The 20,000-nt window shown below is 37.3% G+C and overlaps 1 protein-coding gene across 1 annotated transcript in view; it reads left to right on the forward strand.

The window, feature by feature from the left end:
• The first annotated feature begins 17,906 nt into the window (after positions 1-17,906).
• The window catches only part of LOC145418572 (arrestin homolog), a 39,928-nt gene continuing 37,834 nt past the window's right edge, over positions 17,907-20,000 (forward strand). The window contains exon 1 of the mRNA XM_080286940.1: positions 17,907-17,915. The gene's annotated coding sequence lies outside the window, so the exon portion shown is untranslated. The remainder of the gene's footprint in view (positions 17,916-20,000) is intronic.

Below are 20,000 nucleotides of genomic sequence, written 5' to 3' on the forward strand. Positions count from 1 at the left end.
AAAAGAAATGAAGAAGTAGAGTAGGATGGAAGGAAGGAAGGAAAAAAGAAATGAAGAATGCAGGGTAGGATGGAAGGAAGTAAGGAAAAAAAATGAAGAAGAAGGGTAGGAAGAAAAAATGAAAATAATGAAGAATGCAGGGAAGGAAAGATGAAAGAAAAAAAAATGAAGAACGCAGGGTAGGACGGAACACAAATGGCGGTGAACAAATCCACTCACTTGACAACATCTATTCTAGTTAATTTTGCATTGTCCCTTTTTTTTTTTTTTTTTACATGGAAGAACAGGATCCCAAATACTGCCAATCCTTTTTCGTTTGGCTCTGGTCGAATTTTTCACTGTGTAGTTCTTACAGATAATGTAGATGTTATTGTAATTTATTTATCTGTCTTTATCTTTTTTGGGGGGGAGGGAGATCTAGAAGGCTGGCATTTCAAGACGGTTCAATATACAGTCTTGAATTTTTTAAAAAGTGACGTATCTTGGTTACAGGCTTCTTTTGGCACACTTTTTCTTCCTAACACTACAGCCGCACTGGCGCCCTAATGTTATTTTGCCAATTTTTGCGTTCCTGCAGCAATAAAAACTACTGAATCGATTACTTTGCATATACTAGTGCACATGGGTATTGATACTGACATTCAATAAATAATTTTTTTTTAGAGAGTGAGGAAAATCAGAACGGCCGCCTCATGCCTGAAAGTGCTAAATCGGAAAGTATTTGGCCGATTTTGGCCAAACTCGGTGGAAATGTAGTGGGTCACGAGTGAACGTGATCTGAATAGTATGAATGACCTTGACCTTGATCTCAAGGTAACAGGTCAAAATCCGTAAAAAAAAAACATGTCATACCCAAAATCCCTTAGTATTAGGTCTATAATGATAACAAAACTATTTTCATCTGGACTGTGGCGTTCTTTGAATATTGCTTCAAAGGTTCCGAAATTCTAGCTTTCATCTTCTTTGCTATTTTTATTGCCCGCCTTTAGCAAGGCAAGACGATGTAGTGTGTGTGTGTGTGTGTGTGTGTGTGTGTGTGTGTGTGTGTGTGTGTGTGTGTGTGTGTATTGCCAGAATATCTCAAGAGGTTGTGGACGAATTTTCACCAAACCTTCAGGAAATAGCAACAATGTGGATGGGCAGAATTGATTAACTTTTGGTGAGGATCTGATCAAAGACGACCGAACGCCAGCCTAAAATTGCGTTTTGGCCAATATCTCAGCAAAGGATAGAGATATTTTCCCCAAATTTGGATTGCAGGCAGCTTGTGCTTTAGTTAACAATATATTTCGGCGAGCGATTAGCATTTGACTCCCGAGTGCTTTTGTTTTTCAATTAGGTATATCATTATTGTCTTGATATGGAAAAAATAGGGACTCAAAATTGCCAGTCGCTAAAATTCACCCTATCCAAAATAATAATAATAATAATAATAATAATAATAATAATAATAATAATAGTAATAGTAATAATAATAATAATAATAATAATAATAATAATAACAGTAATAATAACAACAAATAAAACTCAAAATTCAGCCAAAAATAAAGGCCTTTCATATCTTGAAAAAAAAAGAAAGAATCCAAGGACACAGGCAAGAAGGAACACGAGACGAAGAAAAGTCACTCCTAACACCTCCTCCTAAGCGAATTAATCTGTTACACCTTAATCCGATTCTGACACCTCTTCCTTGGCGATTTATTTTTGGAAATGGGTGGTTAATATCCTTCTGTATGTTATTTACGCAAAGTATGACGGTATCAGAATAATTTATGTAACAGAGAATAAGATGGTAATGTGTAATAAGCAAAATAAATCCCCAAGGAAAAGGTGTTAGGGAAATTTTTTTTATTTTTTTTTAATTCATTTTATTACTCTACTGTTAATTATTTTTCTTTGAGTTCTTCTATTTTACTTGGACACATGAAGATTTCTGTTATTTTACTTTGTCTTTTAACCAAAACTATTATTATTATTATAATTATTATTATTATTATTATTATTATTATTATTATTATCACCACCACCATCATCAATATTATCATTATTATTACTGTTATTATTCTTATTATCATTATTATTATTATTATTATTATTATTATTATTATTATCATCACCACCATCATCATCATCATCATTATCATTATTATTACTGTTATTATTCTTATTATCATTATTATTATTATTATTATTATTATCATCACCACCATCATCATCATCATCATTATCATTATTATTACTGTTATTATTATTATTATTATTATTATTATTATTATTATTATCATCACCACCATCATCATCATCATCAATATTATCATTATTATTACTATTATCATTATATTATTATTATTATTATTATTATTATTATCATCACCACCATCATCATCATCATCAATATTATCATTATTATTACTATTATCATTATATTATTATCATCATTATTATTATTATTATTATTATCATCATCATCACCACCACCACCACCACCATCACCATCATCATCATCATCATCATTATTATTATCATTATTTTTTTCTCAGCCTCACCACCACACCCTCAACTGCATTACATTTATTACAAGAAAAATCTGACTCAAATCCTTATATTCTCTTGAAGCCATTCTTTTTATGTATTTATTTATTTATTTATTGACTTATGGCAGGACTGTATTAAGGATGTTGCTAAATCACGAGAGAGAGAGAGAGAGAGAGAGACGTAGGAAGTGAAAGTGGGAAGGAAGGGCAGACGGAAGGGAAAGGAGGGAGGAAAGAAAGAAGGAAAGATGAGAGGGAGGAAGTGAAGTACAAGATGAAGATGAAGAAGGAAGGAAGGGGAGGAGGGATTGAGAGGGAGGGAGGGAGGGAAGGAAGGAAGGAAGGAAGGAGGAAGAGAGGTGCAGGGAGGGAGGGAAGGGTGAGAAATAGAGGAACTGGGAAAGAAGGAAGAGGGAGGGAGGAAGAGAAGAGGAGAGGAGGAAGGGAGAGAAGGAGGGGGAGGGAGGGAGGGAGGGAGGGAGGGAGGGAGGGAGGGAGGAAGGAAGAAAGGAAGGAAAGAAGAAGAGACATGGAGGGAGGGGGGGGGAAAGAAGGAGAGATGTCACAAGAATGATGTGTGTGTGTGTGTGTGTGTGTGTGTGTGTGTGTGTGTGTGTGTGTGTGTGTGTGTGTGTGTGTGTGTGTGTCGCTGTTGCCACCCGCTCTATTCCCGCCATAGGGGTTATTCAGAGCGTGGCCAGGTCGGTGCGGTACTAGCCTTACATACGCGGGTCGCTTTGTAGTGGGTTCGATTTCCAGTAATGCAAAATAATAATAATAATAATAATAATAATAATAGTAATAATAATTTTATTTTATTTATAGCCTCGTGTTTCAAATTCGGATAACATCAAAATAACAACAACAACAACAATAATAAACATCAATAACAACAACAGCAAACAAACTATAGCCTAACATCATCATCATCACCACATCTTCGTTCTCCTCCTCCTCCTCCTCATCCTCATCATCATCATCACCATCATCATCATCATCATCATCATCATCATCATCACCATCATCATCATTATCACATTCTCCTCCTCCTCATCATCATCATCATCATCATCACCATTCTTATCATATTCCTTTTTCTTCCCATCATCATCATCATCATCATTACATCTTCCTCCTCCTCATCATCATCATTACCATCATCACCACATCATCCTCTTCCTCCTCCTCCTCATCATCATCATCATTACCATCATCACACCATCCTCTTCCTCCTCCTCATCATCATCATTACCATCATCACATCATCCTCTTCCTCCTCCTCCTCATCATCATCATCATTACCATCATCACCACATCATCCTCTTCCTCCTCCTCATCATCATCATCATCATTACCATCATCACACCATCCTCTTCCTCCTCCTCATCATCATCATTACCATCATCACATCATCCTCTTCCTCCTCCTCCTCATCATCATCATCATTACCATCATCACACCATCCTCTTCCTCCTCATCATCATTATCATCATCATTACCATCATCACATCATCCTCTTCCTCCTCCTCCTCATCATCATCATCATTACCATCATCACCACATCATCCTCTTCCTCCTCGTCATCATCATCATCATCATTACCATCATCACATCATCCTCTTCCTCCTCCTCATCATTATCATCATCATCCTTACACCCTCTTTCTTCCCATCATCATCATCATCATCATCATTAAATCTTCCTCCCCCTCCTCCTCATCATCATCGTCATTTTCCTCCTCCTCCTCCTCTTCCACCCCCTCTATTCCTCGTCCTCCTCCTCCTCCTCCTCCTCCTCCTCTTCCACTCCCTCTTTCCTCCTCCTTCTTCCTCGTCCTCCTTCTCCTCATTCCCGGCTAAGGCACGGTAAAATAATAGGAAAAACCTCAGACAAGTAAATATGGGTAATTGTAGAGACGCCATCTTTTTTGTTTACATGACGTCATCAGCAGTGACGACACTGTGACGTCATAGGTAGATGCTGCGTCATGGCCTGGGAGCGGCGGGGAGGAGATGGGGAGTTTTTTAAGCGAGAGAGAGAGAGAGACAGACAGACAGACAGACAGACAGACAGACAGATAGACAGACAAAGAAAGAAAGAGAGAGAGAGAGAGAGAGAGAGAGAGATGGAATGATTCTATATTATCTTTCTTTTCTTTTTTTTTATGCGAGGAAGAAGGAACCAAAGGCCACGAGAGAATATTCCCTCTGGGCTGCGTCACCATTCATTCATTCACAATTTCTCTCCAGTCATTCCTACCATGCACAGCCACTCTTCCTTGCTCTACAGACATCCCTCTCACATCTAACGCTCTCTTCATAATAATAATAATAATAATAATAATAAAAGAAGAATACTATCACTACTACTACTACTACTAATAATAATAACAATAACAATAATAATATACGTTGCTAGTCATGAAGAAGTGCCATGAAAAGCATATAACAAGTATAATAAGGCGTCTGGGGGTTACCAATGCTCCGCCCTTCACCTTACCCTCCAGATTCAAGGCCAAGATCACGACCTTGGCCTTGAGGAAGTCCATGCGGAAGTAGTGTTATAATCCAATTCTCTCACCTAATATTTTCTTTTCCTTTTTCACCAAATCTTTTTTTTTACCTGATATTTGTGTCACCTAATATTTTTCTTTTTTCACCTAATATTTTGTTCAACTAATATTTTTTTCTATTCTAACCTATTTTTTCTTTGTACACCTAATATTTTTTACCTATTATATTTTTTGTTTTTTCACCTAATACCTTCACTTTTTTCACCTAATATTTTTTCACCTATTTTTTTCTTTTTTTCCCAAATATTTTTTCTGTTCGCCTAATATTTTTTTCACCTAAAATTTTTCTTTTTTCACCTAATATTTTCTTTCACCCAATATTTTCTTATTTTTTAACCTAATATTTTTTTTTCTATTTTCACGTATTTTTCACCTAATATTTTCTTTTCACCTAATATTTTTTTCTTTTTTCATCAAATATTTTTTTTTCACTTAATATTTTTTCTTTTTTCACTTAATATCTTTTTCTTTTTTCACCTAATATCTTTTTCTTATTTCACCTAATATTTTGTTTCTTTTTTCACCTAATATTTTTTCTTTTTTCACCTAATATTTTTTTCTTTTTTCACCTAATATTTTTTTTCTTTTTTCATCTAATATTTTTTTTCTTTTTTCATCTAATATCTTTTCCTTTTTCACTTAATAATTGTTTCTTTTTTCACCTAATATTTTTTTCTTTCTTCACTTAATAATTGTTTCCTTTTTCACCTAATATATTTTTTCTTTTTTCACCTAATATATTTTTTCTTTTTTCACCTAATATTTTTTTCTTTTTTCACCTAATATTTTTTTCTTTTTTCATATAATATTTTTTCCTTTTTTCATATAATATTTTTTTCTTTTTTCACCTTTTTTTTTTTTTCTTTTTTCACCTAATATCTTTTCTTTTTTCACTTAATAATTTTTTCTTTTTCCATCTAATATTTTTTCTTTTTCATCTAATATTTTTTCTTTTTCATCTAATATTTTTTCTTTTTCCACCTAATATTTTTTCTTTTTCACCTAATATTTTTTCTTTTTCATCTAATATTTTTTCTTTTTCACCTAATATTTTTTCTTTTTCCACCTAATATTTTTTCTTTTTCCACCTAATATTTTTTCTTTTTCATCTAATATTTTTTCTTTTTCACCTAATATTTTTTCTTTTTCCATCTAATATTTTTTCTTTTTCATCTAATATTTTTTCTTTTTCATCTAATATTTTTTCTTTTTCACCTAATATTTTTTCTTTTTCACCTAATATTTTTTCTTTTTCATCTAATATTTTTTCTTTTTCCACCTAATATTTTTTCTTTTTCACCTAATATTTTTTCTTTTTCATCTAATATTTTTTCTTTTTCATCTAATATTTTTTCTTTTTCATCTAATATTTTTTCTTTTTTCACCTAATATTTTTTCTTTTTCATCTAATATTTTTTTCACCTAGTATTTTTTTCACCTCATATATTTTTCTTTTCCACCTAATATTTTTTTCACCTAATATTTTTTTCGCCTAATATTTTTTTTCACCTAATATTTTTGTCTTTTTTCACCTAATATTTTTTCTTCTTTCACCTAATATTTCTTTCCTCTTTTCACCTAAAAACTTTTTCACCTAATATTTTTTCTTTTTTCACCTAATATTTTTTCACATAATATTTCTTTTCTTTTTTCACCTAATATTTTTTTCACCTAGTATTTTTTTCAGCTAATATTTTTCTTTTTTCACCTAGTATTTTTGTCTTTTTTCACCTAATATTTTTGTCTTTTTTCACCTAATATCTTTTTCAATGCCAATGATGTTTCTTTCCTTTTCTGTTTTCTTGATTTGCTTGTCTTTCTCTTGTTCTTGTTTTTTTCCTTGTTTTTCTTTTTTTTCTTTTTATTGTCTTTCTTTTATTGTTTTTTCTTTGTTTTGTTTTTCTTTTATCGATTTCTTTTTTTTCTTTCTGACCTTTTTTTTTTTTTAGCATGGAGTTAAGTCCTGAAAATAGCGCTACATCAAGTGAGTGGATAACGGACTCTCCCACCTGCCTACAAAACAGCGAAAGAGAGAGAGAGAGAGAGAGAGAGAGAGAGAGAGAGAGAGAGAGAGAGAGAGAGAGAGACTGGTTTCTAAAAAGTCAATTAACTTTCCACCTATAGCCAATAATAATAATAATAATAATAACAATAATAACAATAGTAGTAGTAGTAGTAGAAGCAGCAGTTGTAGTAGTAGTTAGTAGTAATTGTAGTAGTAGTTAGTAGTAATAGTAATAGTAGTAGTAGTAGTAGTTGTAATATAATAAAAATAATAATAATAATAATAATAAAAATAATAATAATAATAATAATAATAATAATAATAATAATAATGATAATAAACAATAATAATAATAATAATAATAATAATAATAATAATAATAATAATAATAATAATACATAAATAAATCAAATCACGCACCTTTCAACTAAGCATTATTTTTCACTGCTGACTTATAATGCTCAGAAATGAATCAGAATAAACCACCTGAGTTAATATAGTAATCACCTGGCTAGAGGGTGTGCCAATCAGATTATGGAGACCACATCAGGTGAGTGGACGATCTAACCTTGAAATATTTTGGTTACGTAAATTATAAAGTGATTCCTTCCTTCCTTATTCACTTATACACATTCTTCCTTCCTTCCTTATTCACTTATATACATTCTTCCTTCCTTCCTTATTCACTTATTTCTTCCTTCCTTCCTTCCTTATTCACTTATACACTTTCTTCCTTCCATATTCACTTATATACATTCTTTCTTCCTTCCTTATTCACTTATATACATTCTTCCTTCCTTCCTTATTCACTTATCTGCATTCTTCCTTCCTTCCTTATTCACTTATATACATTCTTCCTTCCTTCCTTATTCACTTAGATTCTTCCTTCCTTCCTTATTCACTTATATACATTCTTTCTTCCTTCCTTATTCACTTATTTCTTCCTTCCTTCCTTATTCACTTATACACTTTCTTCCTTCCTTCCTTATTCACTTACTTACATTCTTCCTTCCTTCCTTCTTTCCTATATGATGTGTGTGTGTGTGTGTGTGTGTGTGTGTGTGTGTGTGTGTGTGTGTGTGCTGGATGACTCCGCCTATGTATGTGTATGTATGTACGTATGTAAGTAGAGTATATGTGTGTGTATGTACTGAATAAATCTCTCTCTCTCTCTCTCTCTCTCTCTCTCTCTCTCTCTCTCTCTCTCTCTCTCTCTCTCTCTCTCTCTCTCTCTCTCTCTCTCAGGATTCCCCAAGCTCCGGGTCAGGGTGGGTCGGGGCGGGTCAGGGGGCGGGTGGAGGGGCTTTACCTCCACTCCTCCACCTTCTCTCCACTTTTCCTCCATCCCTCCATCCTTCTCTCCATCTTCCCTCCATTTCCTCCACTTTCCTCCATTTTCTCTCCATCTTTCTTCCAGTTTCTCTCTTTTCCTCCACCTCTAACACTGCATTCTAGTATTAATCTAACGTAAAGGTGAGAGAGAGAGAGAGAGAGAGAGAGAGAGAGAGAGAGAGAGAGAGAGAGTGTGTGTGTGTGTGTGTGTGTGTGTGTGTGTGTGTGTGTGTGTGTGTGTGTGTGTGTGTGTGTGTGGTAACAATGAGTGAGTGTGTATGTGCGTTTCATGGTCAGGGTTACACACACTATACCCCCTCCCCCTCCTCCTCCTCTCTCTCTCTCTCTCTCTCTCTCTCTCCACGTTGCCTACTTTCTCCTCTCTTCATCCTCCTTTCCCTCACCTATTCTCTCTCCTTTGACCTTTCCTCTCCTAACCTACTTTCTCCATTTCCACCTCTCTCTCTCTCTCTCTCTCTCTCTCTCTCTCTCTCTCTCTCTTTCTCTCTCTCTCTCTCTCTTCGTATAATGATTTCTTATCCTTCATATTCGCCATCTCTCTCTCTCTTTCTCTCTCTCTCTCTCTCTCTCTCTCTCTCTCTCTCTCTCTCTCTCTCTCATCCACCCTCCACCCACTCTAACCCTCAGTAGGAAATACCTGTGTGTGTGGTGACGTGTGTGGAGTGACACATGCACATACGCAGAAGTGCACACGGATTTGGCTAAGCTATTTTGATACACACACACACACACACACACACACACACACACACACACACACACGTCTATCTACGTATCTATCTATTTAAATATATATGTATATTTATGCATATATGTATACTGTACAAAAATAAAGGTGAGCGAAGTGAATGCAAGAATTATCGTGGCATAAGTTTACTGAGTGTGACAGGGAAGGTATATGGAAGAATTATTATAGAGAAAGTAAGAGAGATATCAAAAGTCCTAGTGATGGATGAACAGGGTGGCTTTAGGAGTGGCAGGGGATGTATGGATCAAATATTTACAGTGAGACAGATAGCAGAGAAGGCTTGTGAGAAGGACCTTAAGGTGTTAATGGCATTCATGGATCTGGAAAAAGCATATGACAAAGTAGACAGAGAAGGATTGTGGAAGGTTTTGTGCATGTACGGTGTAGATGGTAAGCTGCTAGGTGCCGTCAAGAGTTTTTATGACGGTAGTGAAGCATGTGTAAGGGTTAATGGGCATCTAAGTGAATGGTTCAGGATCGGTGTGGGCGTGCGACAAGGTTGTGTGACGTCCCCATGGTTATTCAATGTATATATGGATAGGGTGATGAAAGAAGTAAAAACACGAGTATTGGAGAGAGGAATGGCATTGGTAATGAATGGTGATGGACAGAATATATCAAATTTGTTGTGTGCCGATGATGCAGTAGTATTTGCAAATACCTCACAAGAACTTGGTAGGCTAGTGCAGAGTTTTGCTGTTGTCTTTGAGCGTCATGCCCTAAGAGTAAATGTAGAAAAGAGTAAAGTCATAGCTACTGAGAAGGTGACTCCCAGTGCGATGTTATAGTGAATGAAGAGAGACTAGAATTCGTGAGTGAGTTCAAATACCTGGGTACAGTGATAGAAAAGAGAGGAAAATGTGCAAAAGAAGTTGACAGTAGAGTGACAAAAGGAAGGGAAGTTGCTGGTGCTATGAAGGCCTTGATAAAAAACAGAGGCTTGAGTGTTGCAACTGCACGCGGCTTACATGAAGGAGTGGTAGTGCCAACTTTAACACATGGATGTAAGACTATGGTGTGGCATGAAAATGAAAAGTCAAGAGTAAGAGCAGTGGAGATGGGACTGCTATGGAATGTATGTGGAGTACAGAAAGTGCATAGGATACGAAATAATGTGATTCGTGAAAGATGTGGAGTGAGGAAGTCTGTGGACACCAGAATCGAAGAGAGTGTACTGTGATGGTATGGTCATGTGGAGAGAAAGGATAACAATAGAGTAGTGAAAAAAGGTATATATGAGCGAATTTGAAGGAGGGAGGAGGCGAGGTAGGCCAAGGAGAAGGTGGAGAGATATGGTGGATGAGTGTGTGAGGAAGAGAGGTTTGGAAGTCGATGAGGCTAGGGAACTGACAAGAGATCGAGCTGGCTGGATGAATGTTGTGAGGAGAAGTACATGATCAGGGATTTGGCACCCCTTTTTAACGTGGCAGCGTCCGGACTGACTCTATTGGATACGTTTATGTGAAGCTACAAAATATGGTGAATGTTCATGGCGTATCAGACAGAGCCAGGATTCCGAGGCCTTGAATGATGAGTGAGAGGAAGCGTGCCCCATTGGACAGGGCAAAGTTGGGCTGTCTGGATGCTGCTACTCCTCACCCTGCCCTTGGGTGGGAAAAGAGGCCCGGATGATATATATATATATATATATATATATATATATATATATATATATATATATATATATATATATATATATATATATACCTAGTACCCATCTCTCTCTCTCTCTCTCTCTCTCTCTCTCTCTCTCTCTCTCTCTGACTACTTCACTAGCTGCCTATCTTTCTTTGTCTGTCTCTGTCTATCAATTTCTCAATCTATCGGAATTAAACGAACAGAGCAAAGAAATGCAGTCATTACCATCACGGACTGAGCGAGTCAATGTGTGTGTGTGTGTGTGTGTGTGTGTGTGTGTGTGAAAACGGGGGGATTCCAGATCTGATATTACACACACACACACACACACACAAAACACACACACATGGAAATCTTGAGAACACGGATACCCATGAATAAAAAAAAAATCCCAAAAAAGCATATAATAAAGAATTATGTCCAAGAATTGTGGAAAAAAGGGATCTGAACATCACTTTAAGAGAATAAATGAGACGGAATAAAAATAAATGAGATAAATGAGGAAAATAATCAAGAAAATGAGGATCAGAATAACTAGATAAATAAAATAGTGTTGATAAATTGACGGGGAGAATTATTTAAACATTAATTTAGGAGAATAAATGATAAATAAAATAAATACAATAAATGAGAAATAGAATAGTATGAGATAAATGAGATCTATGAGATAAACAACAATAATGAGGTAAATCTGATCAAATAAATGAGTTAAAAATATATAAACAATAAATGATAAATGACATAATAGAATGAATGAGCTGACTGGGATATTAAATGAAATAAATGAAATAAAAACAGAATAATTAGATAAATAACAAAAAATGAGATAAATAAGAAAATGATAAAAAATAAAATAAATGAGATAAATGGGATTAAAAATAAAATACCAGTAAATGAGAAGAAATTAAATAAATGATAAAAATAAATGAGATAAATGAGAAAACAATAAAATAATGATAAATAAAAATAAATGAGATAAATGAGAAAACAATAATGAAATAAATAATAAAAATAAATGAGATAAATGAGAAAACAATAAAATAATGAGAAATATTAAAAATAAATGAGATAAATGAGAACACAATACAGTAAAATAATGATAAATAATAAAATAAATGAGATAAATGAGAACACAATAAATAATGATAAATAATAAAATAAATGAGATAAATGAGAAAACAAATAAAATAATGATAAATAATAAAAATGAATGGAGAGAAAACAATAAATAATGAGATAAATAATAAAAATAAATGATATAAATGAGAAAATTAAAACAAATAAAATAAATGAGATAAAAAATAAAATGAATTAAATCAGATAAAGATTAATAAATGAGATAAATGAGACGAAAATATAATAAATGAAATAAGTTGATGAGAAAACATATTGGACGCAAAAATCTTGTTTCATAAATAAATGAATAAATAAATATCTATCTACCTAATCTGTTGTCTGGCTGTCTGTCTGTCTCTCTGTCTCTGTCTCTCTCTCTCTCTCTCTCTCTCTCTCTCTCTCTCTGTCCGTCTGTCTATCTATCCATCCATCCATCCACCCATCCATTTATTTATTTATCTATCTATCTATCAACCTGCCTACCTACCTACCTACCTATCAATCTACCTACCTACCTATCAATCTACCTACCTACCTATCAATCTACTTACCTACCTATTTTCCTATCTATCCATCTATCTATCTATATATCTATCAACCTACATACCTACCTTCCTATTTAACTATCCACCTACCTACCTACCTACCTATCAACCTACCTACCTATCTATCTATCCATCAATTTATCTATCATATTTTTTCAACATATATTGCAGCCCACTTAGTTCCTTCTTTCAACATACAGGAATTGACAAAACATCTTGACTTGCAATACAGGTTTCTTATGTACTGATCAACACGAATTTATTTTCCATATTCTCCTCCTCTTCCTCCTTCCTCCTCCTCCTTTTCCTCCTTCCTCTTTTCCTCCTCCTTCTTCTTTTCCTTCTCATCTTCATCATCATCATCATCATCATCACCACCAGCATTACTATCACCACCACTACCACCACCACTATCATCATCATCATCACCAACACCACCACCACCACCACCACCACACCAACCAAAACCACATAAACACACAAAAAAGCAAACATTACACACCTACTGATCGCTTTGGGGCTGTCTGCTACCGGTATTAGACTGGCTAAAAACTATGATATCTAATCTTAAAATCAAAGACAAGGATAGCACAGTAAGAAGGTAAGAAGGTTCACAGATGGGCTGATAAAGTGCATGAAAATACTACTACTGCTACTACTACTACTGCTACAACAACGACAACAACAACAACAACAACAACTACTACTACTACGACTACTACTACTACTACTACTACTACTACCACTATTTTTACTACTACTACCACTGATGATGATGAAGATAATCCTAATAATAATAATAATAATAATAATAATAGTAACGATGATGTTAATGATACTATCGATGATGATTATAGTAGTAATAATAATAATAATAATAATAATAATAATAATAATAATAATAACTGAATCTACAAATCCCACCAACACGGTCATAAACATCCAGTCACCAATTACTCCTTCGAAAATACCTCTTAAATTCCACAAGTAAATCCATCCTTCACTACAGCACAACATTAACTCTATCTATCTAACTATCTATTTATCTATCTATCTATCTACAGCCAAACGCCATAATCCCGTCTGAGGTGGCCGTTTGTCTTTGAGTTAGTTGTATGACGGGGAGGGACACTAACCCTCCGCCAACCCACTTGCTGACACGTAGGGAACACGTATGGGTTGGTTATATGGTTACCACCCAGCGTTGTTAATAGTTTCCCAGGTCTCGTAAAACCTGTGGGATAGAGCCATTGTGTCGACTGTCTCTCTGTCTGTCTCTGTCTGTCTGTATGTTTGTCTGTCTGTCTCTCTGGTTCCCTAGCACCTCTTCCTTAGCGATTTATTTTTTTCTGGTTATTACCCTTTTGTATATGTTTCTGCAGAGTATGGCGATATTGAAAGGATTTATATAAAGCAGAAGACAGTAAGATGTAATAGTCAAACAAAATCGCTTAGGAACAGGCGTTAGGGAGCTTCCATAACCGACGAAAATCACTCAAAGGAGCGTTATGATATTTAAAGGACGCCTTGGTTTGCGACAAGAAAGGCTGTTTTGAGGACAGCAAAGACAGTGAAAGAGAAAGATGTGAGGTGATAGAGTTAGGCAGAGAGAGAGGAGGATATGTACAAAGCGAGAGAAAGAAGTTAGGCAGTGAGAGAGAAGGATGTGTTGAAAGTGAGAGAAAGAAAGTTAGGCAGAGAGAGAGAAGGATGTGTTGAAAGTGAGAGAAAGAAAGTTAGGCAGAGAGAGAGAAGGATGTGTTGAAAGTGAGAGAAAGAAAGTTAGGCAGAGAGAGAGAAGGATGTGTTGAAAGTGAGAGAAAGAAAGTTAGGCAGAGAGAGAGAAGGATGTGTTGAAAATGAGAGAAAGAAAGTTAGGCAGAGAGAGAGGAGGATGTGTTGAAAGTGAGAGAAAGAAAGTTAGGCAGAGAGAGAGGAGGATGTGTTGAAAGTGAGTGAGAGAAAGTTAGGCAGTGAGAGAGGAGGATGTGAAGAAAGTGAGTGAGTGAAAGTTAGGCAGTGAGAGAGGAGGATGTGAAGAAAGTGAGTGAGAGAAAGAAAGTTAGGCAGTGTGAGAGGAGGATGTGAAGAAAGTGAGTGAGAGAAAGTTAGGCAGTGAGAAAGGAGGATGAGAAAAGTGAGTGAGTGAAAGTTAGGCAGTGAGAAAGGAGGATGTAAAGAAAGTGAGTGAAAGAAAGTTAGGCAGTGTGAGAGGAGGATATGAAGAAAGTGAGAGAAAGAAAGTTAGGCAGTGAGAGAGGAGGATGTGAAGAAAGTGAGTGAAAGAAAGTCAGGCAGTGAAAGAGGAGGGTGTGAAAGTGAGTGAGAGAAGTTAGGCAGTGAGAGAGGAGGATGTGAAGAAAGTGAGTGAAAGAAAGCTAGGCAGAGAGGAGGATGTGAAAAGTGAGTGAGTGAAAGTTAGGCAGTGAGAAAGGAGGATGTAAAGAAAGTGAGTGAGAGAAAGTTAGGCAGTGAGAGAGGAGGATGTGAAGAAAGTGAGTGAGAGAAAGAAAGTTAGGCAGTGAGAGAGGAGGATGTGAAGAAAGTGAGTGAGAGAAGTTAGGCAGTGAGAGAGGAGGATGTGAAGAAAGTGAGTGAAAGAAAGTTAGGCAGTGAGAAAGGAGGATGTGAAGAAAGTGAGTGAGGGAAAGTTAGGCAGTGAGAAAGGAGGATGTGAAAAGTGAGTGAGTGAAAGTTAGGCAGTGAGAGGGGAGGATGTGTGAAAAGTGAGAGAGTGATAGAAATGTAAGCGAGATAGCAAAGTTCATATAGCACAGTGTTATGATCTGAAGGTATTATACGGACTGGGGAGGACACGACAGAGGAGAATCAGAAACTAAATGGGGGACTTTGAGATTAGGTGAAGGATGTGGATTATGTGTAGAAACGACATAATACGATCTACATAATAAATACTGGGACTCCCCGAGAATATCTCTGAGACAGGAACGAAGAAGGAATGAGGAATATGGAAGAACTATAAGGTTAAAGCTATAATGTAAGTATATGGCATGTAGGATGACGTTGATGTGGTGTTGTGGTGAATGCGGTGTGAGGGAGAAAAGGCGAACGTTAATGGAAGGTCCTTAAACTATTTATGATATGAAACTAAATGTCTAACCTGATGGGAGAAGAGGGAAAAAAAAGGCTGGAAAATACGAGGAAATATTACGAGGAGAGGCAGGACAGAAGAGAAGAGGACAGTAAGGAGAGAAAGACTAGAGACAAATATGCCCCGCTTAGTCGCCTCTTACGACAAGCAGGGATACTAGGGAAGAATTCTTTACCCCCTCAACCCAGGGGATGGATGTGAGGAAAGAGAGAGAGAGAGAGAGAGAGAGAGAGAGAGAGATGCATGTTGCGTACTGGGAGGAAACCAAAGAAACGAAGAGAGACTTTTTCCTGGACGAGATCACGGAGCCTAACTAAACGAATTCTCCCGCGGGCTGCAGAAACAGAAAATCAGGGAAACAGGAGGGAAGTCGAAGGAATAAGGCTTGGGAATTGGGATTACTGTGCTGGGGGTCGCTTAATCCTTGAAAATGCCCTGAGAGAGACTTAAGATGAACGGTGTCAGGGATAGTTTATCTATCTATCTATTGCCAGACGCCTCAATCCCGTTTGGGGTGGCCACAAACAAATCGCCTCCAAGTCGCCCTGTCCCCCGCCATTTCACTGCCCTTCTCCCAACTCACACCCCCCTCTCTCATATACCTCTCCACCCCATCCCTCCATCTCATCCTCGGCCTCCCCCTCCCTCTTCCCCCCTCCACCTCACTCACATACACTCTCTTCGTCAGTCTTTCACCCTCCATCCTCTCCAGGAACGTAAACAATAAGAGGTAGTGTGACTTTGCGATAGTACATGGCGCAAATCATCACTATATCCGTTTTACTCTAACTTGGCCTAAAATTATCATCTCTCCATCTTGAATACTGATTTCTAACTACAGATTAACGGTGGAATATGATGCAAGTCATGAAGAAGCGCTATGGAAAGGATGTAGAGCCAAAGTACTGTCTTTTTCTGCCACTGAGCTACGTGAAATAAGCCGCAAAAAGACAAAAATGTGGCCTAAGTTGAGGTAAAGTTAGAATATTGATGGAGTAATTATCGAGAGAGGAGGGTGTGGTACGGGTCTATGTAAAGCTTGTAGTCTACATTTACGAGCAAACATGGAGCGAACACAGATAGGAGGTGGCAGGAAGGTTAACTAGAAGTGGTGTACTATTTGTGACAAGATCGCTAGCATAGTTTACATTATTCTGGTGACGAGGAGGGGAGGGGACCTAAGTGACTCAAAAACGCTATTCACAACTCGCCATGCTCTATACAGACGAGCGTGAAAATCGTGCAAATGCTCCAGTCTAACACGGTACTTGAAATTAAAGGACGACATGGCAGCAACTTGAGAAGCTTGGGGAATGGTAATATTTTCTTAAGTTTGTCTATCTATCTATCTATAGCCCGACGCCCTCATCCCGCAAAAGGTGGCCGCAGACAAAACGCCTCCATGTCGCTGTCACCCACCATTTACTCAACCCCATCCCTCCACCTCATCCTCGGTCTCCCCCTCCCTCCACTTCACCTACACACACCCTCTTAGTCAGTCTTTCATTCTCCATTCTCTCCACATGTCCAAACCACCTCAGTGTATTTCTCCTAATCTTCTCAACCACATCCACATCTACCCCACAACGTTCCTTCACTTCTTCATTCGTCAACCTGTCCCTCCATGTCACTCCACATGCTCCTCTCAAGTAACTCATTTCCATTGCTCTCACTCTTGACTTGTTCCCCTCTAGCAAGGTCCATGCCTCGCTTCCATACGTCAGGGTAGGGATCACAATACTATCATGCAGTGACTTCTTAACTTCCATACTCACCTCCATATTTCTCAACACTCTTTCAGTGAACCAACAACCTTCCTTCCCTGCTGTACCCTTTCAAGCACTTCATCCCCCAAAGTTCCATCCTTACTCATCACACTACCCAGGTACTTGAATGCACTCACATTCTCCATATCCTCACCATCCAACCTCACTGTGCATTCTGTGACTTCATTCCTCTCAAACACCATAACTTTACTCTTGCTTACAATAACTTTCAGCTTCCTCCTCCTACACACTGTCCCAAATTCATTCACCAAACCTTGCAACTCCCTTTCATCTTCAACCAACAATACTGTATCATCAGCAAACAACAACACCGGAATCTCCCAAATCTCACCCTCATTCATAATAGCCTCAAATCTTCCATCTTAAGTTAGTGCTGCGTATATTTTCTTTGATGCAACGTTTTCTTTGGACCGTGCATTTTAGGGGTAACAATTTCTTAATAAAAGCTGGGCGGTGTGAGGCCAGGTAAAGCTTAGAAGACAGTCAGTGCCTCACCACGGCTGCGGTGAGTACTCTCTCTCTCTCTCTCTCTCTCCCCATTTATTTTGCATTGCTGGATTATTTTCTCGCTCTTATCCACTCTTTCAGTAGTTATTATTATTATTTTTTTTTTTTCCTAAAAATATTCTCATCCTCTTTCCTTCACACACACTTCTTGATCTTCATCATCATCATCCTCCACCTCATTCTCTCTCTCTCTCTCTCTCTCTCTCTCTCTCTCTCTCTCTCAGTATCTACCTGCCTACCTAATCTTTCTTTCATTTTCGTGTATCTCTAGGCTTTGATTTTCCTCTCTCTCTCTCTCTCTCTCAGTATCCACCTAATCATTTATCTTATTTCTTTCATTTTCGTGTATCTCGAGGCTTTAATTTCTCTCTCTCTCTCTCTCTCTCTCTCCAGTAACGTCCCAATCCTTATCATTTCCCTGCCAGCGATTTATTCCACCTCAGGGAAACTTTTCAAACGGAAGGGGTTAGACAAAGCCTTCAGTCAGACTGTTTTTCCAGAGTTAAATAAATCGCTTGTGGGTAGGAAATACGGCACAAAGTACTCGTACCGAAGAGACCAGCCTTCTTACCCTCCTACCATCCTTCTCTTATTCCCTGTACCTTGGCAGTTTATTCTCTCTCTCTCTCTCTCTCTCTCTCTCTCTCTCTCTCTCTCTCTCTCTCTCTCTCTCTCTCTCCTTCTTAGCCCCCTACCATCCTTCCCTTATTCCCTGTATCTTAGCGGTTTTGTCTATACTCCATCCACCTCAACTTGGCCCAGATTTTCGTTCTTTCTCATTGTATTTCGCGTTGATCAAGCCTGATGAAGTTCTACGTCCTTCCCACTGCACTTTTTCGTGACTAGCACCATATTCTTGTGTTAATATTGATCAATAGGATAATTTTCTGTGATTATGAGGATTTAATAGTGAATCTCTCTCTCTCTCTCTCTCTCTCTCTCTCTCTCTCTCTCTCTCTCTCTCTCTCTCTCTCTCTCTCCATTTACATCTATTAGTGATCTATTCTCTCTCAAAATCCATTTACCTCTATTGCAGCGATTTCTCTCTCTCTCTCTCTCTCTCTCTCTCTCTCTCTCTCTCTCTCTCTCTCTCTCTCTCTCCATTTACATCTATTAGTGATATATTCTCTCTCTCTCTCTCTCTCTCTCTCTCTCTCTCTCTCTCTCTCTCTCTCAACACCCAACTAACTTCAGTACAATGACTTAGTTCTCCCCCCTACTACCTCTCTCTCTCTCTCTCTCTCTCTCTCTCTCTCTCTCTCTCCCGCCAAGAAGCAAGTCTGTGTATATTGAAAAACAGAAACACGAATAAATAAGAAAATTGAGTGTAAAATTCTGGCAAACTGAACGAAAAGGAAAGAAGAAAATACCAAACAGCTGAACAAGTGTCACATGTACTGAGGAAAGGCGATGTGCAGTGAAAAGGAGGCACACACACACACACACACACACACACACACACACACACACATATTGGAAAAGACTAGTACCTACAAACACACACACACACAGGACATGCAATGGAAAAGACTAACACACACACACTGCAGGAGGATTTGGATAGGATACACAATTGGAGCCGGACTTGGGAAATGAAATTTAATGTAAAGAAATGTAAAATATTGGAAATGGGTAAAAGTACCAGGAGACCATCACTGAATTATTTTTTGGGTAATGAATTAATCACAAAAAGGAGAGAAGAGAAAGATTTGGGAGTGCTGGTCCAAGATAGTTTGTCACCAGAAAAGCACATTAACAAGATAGTTGGAGAGACTTATAAGCTCTTGACTAACATAAGAGTAGCATTTCATTATATGGATGAGGAAATGATGAAAAAATTGATAGTGGCCATGATCCGCCCCAGGTTAGAATATGCAGCGGTAGTGTGGTCCCCACACAAAAAGAAAGATATAAACAAGATTGAGAGAATACAAAGAACAGCAACCAAGATGGTCCCCAGTCTGACAGACCTGTCATACAGAGAGAGGCTGGAAAAACTGGATTTGCCTTCGTTAGAGGAAAGGAGAAAGAGGGGAGACATGATTGCGGTGTTCAGGACCATGGTGGGAGTAGATAAAATTGA

Source organism: Coenobita brevimanus, chromosome 115 (assembly GCF_032717465.1).
Source record: "Coenobita brevimanus isolate Jiangsu-jjx chromosome 115, ASM3271746v2, whole genome shotgun sequence".
In the NCBI taxonomy this organism is placed as follows: domain Eukaryota; kingdom Metazoa; phylum Arthropoda; class Malacostraca; order Decapoda; family Coenobitidae; genus Coenobita; species Coenobita brevimanus.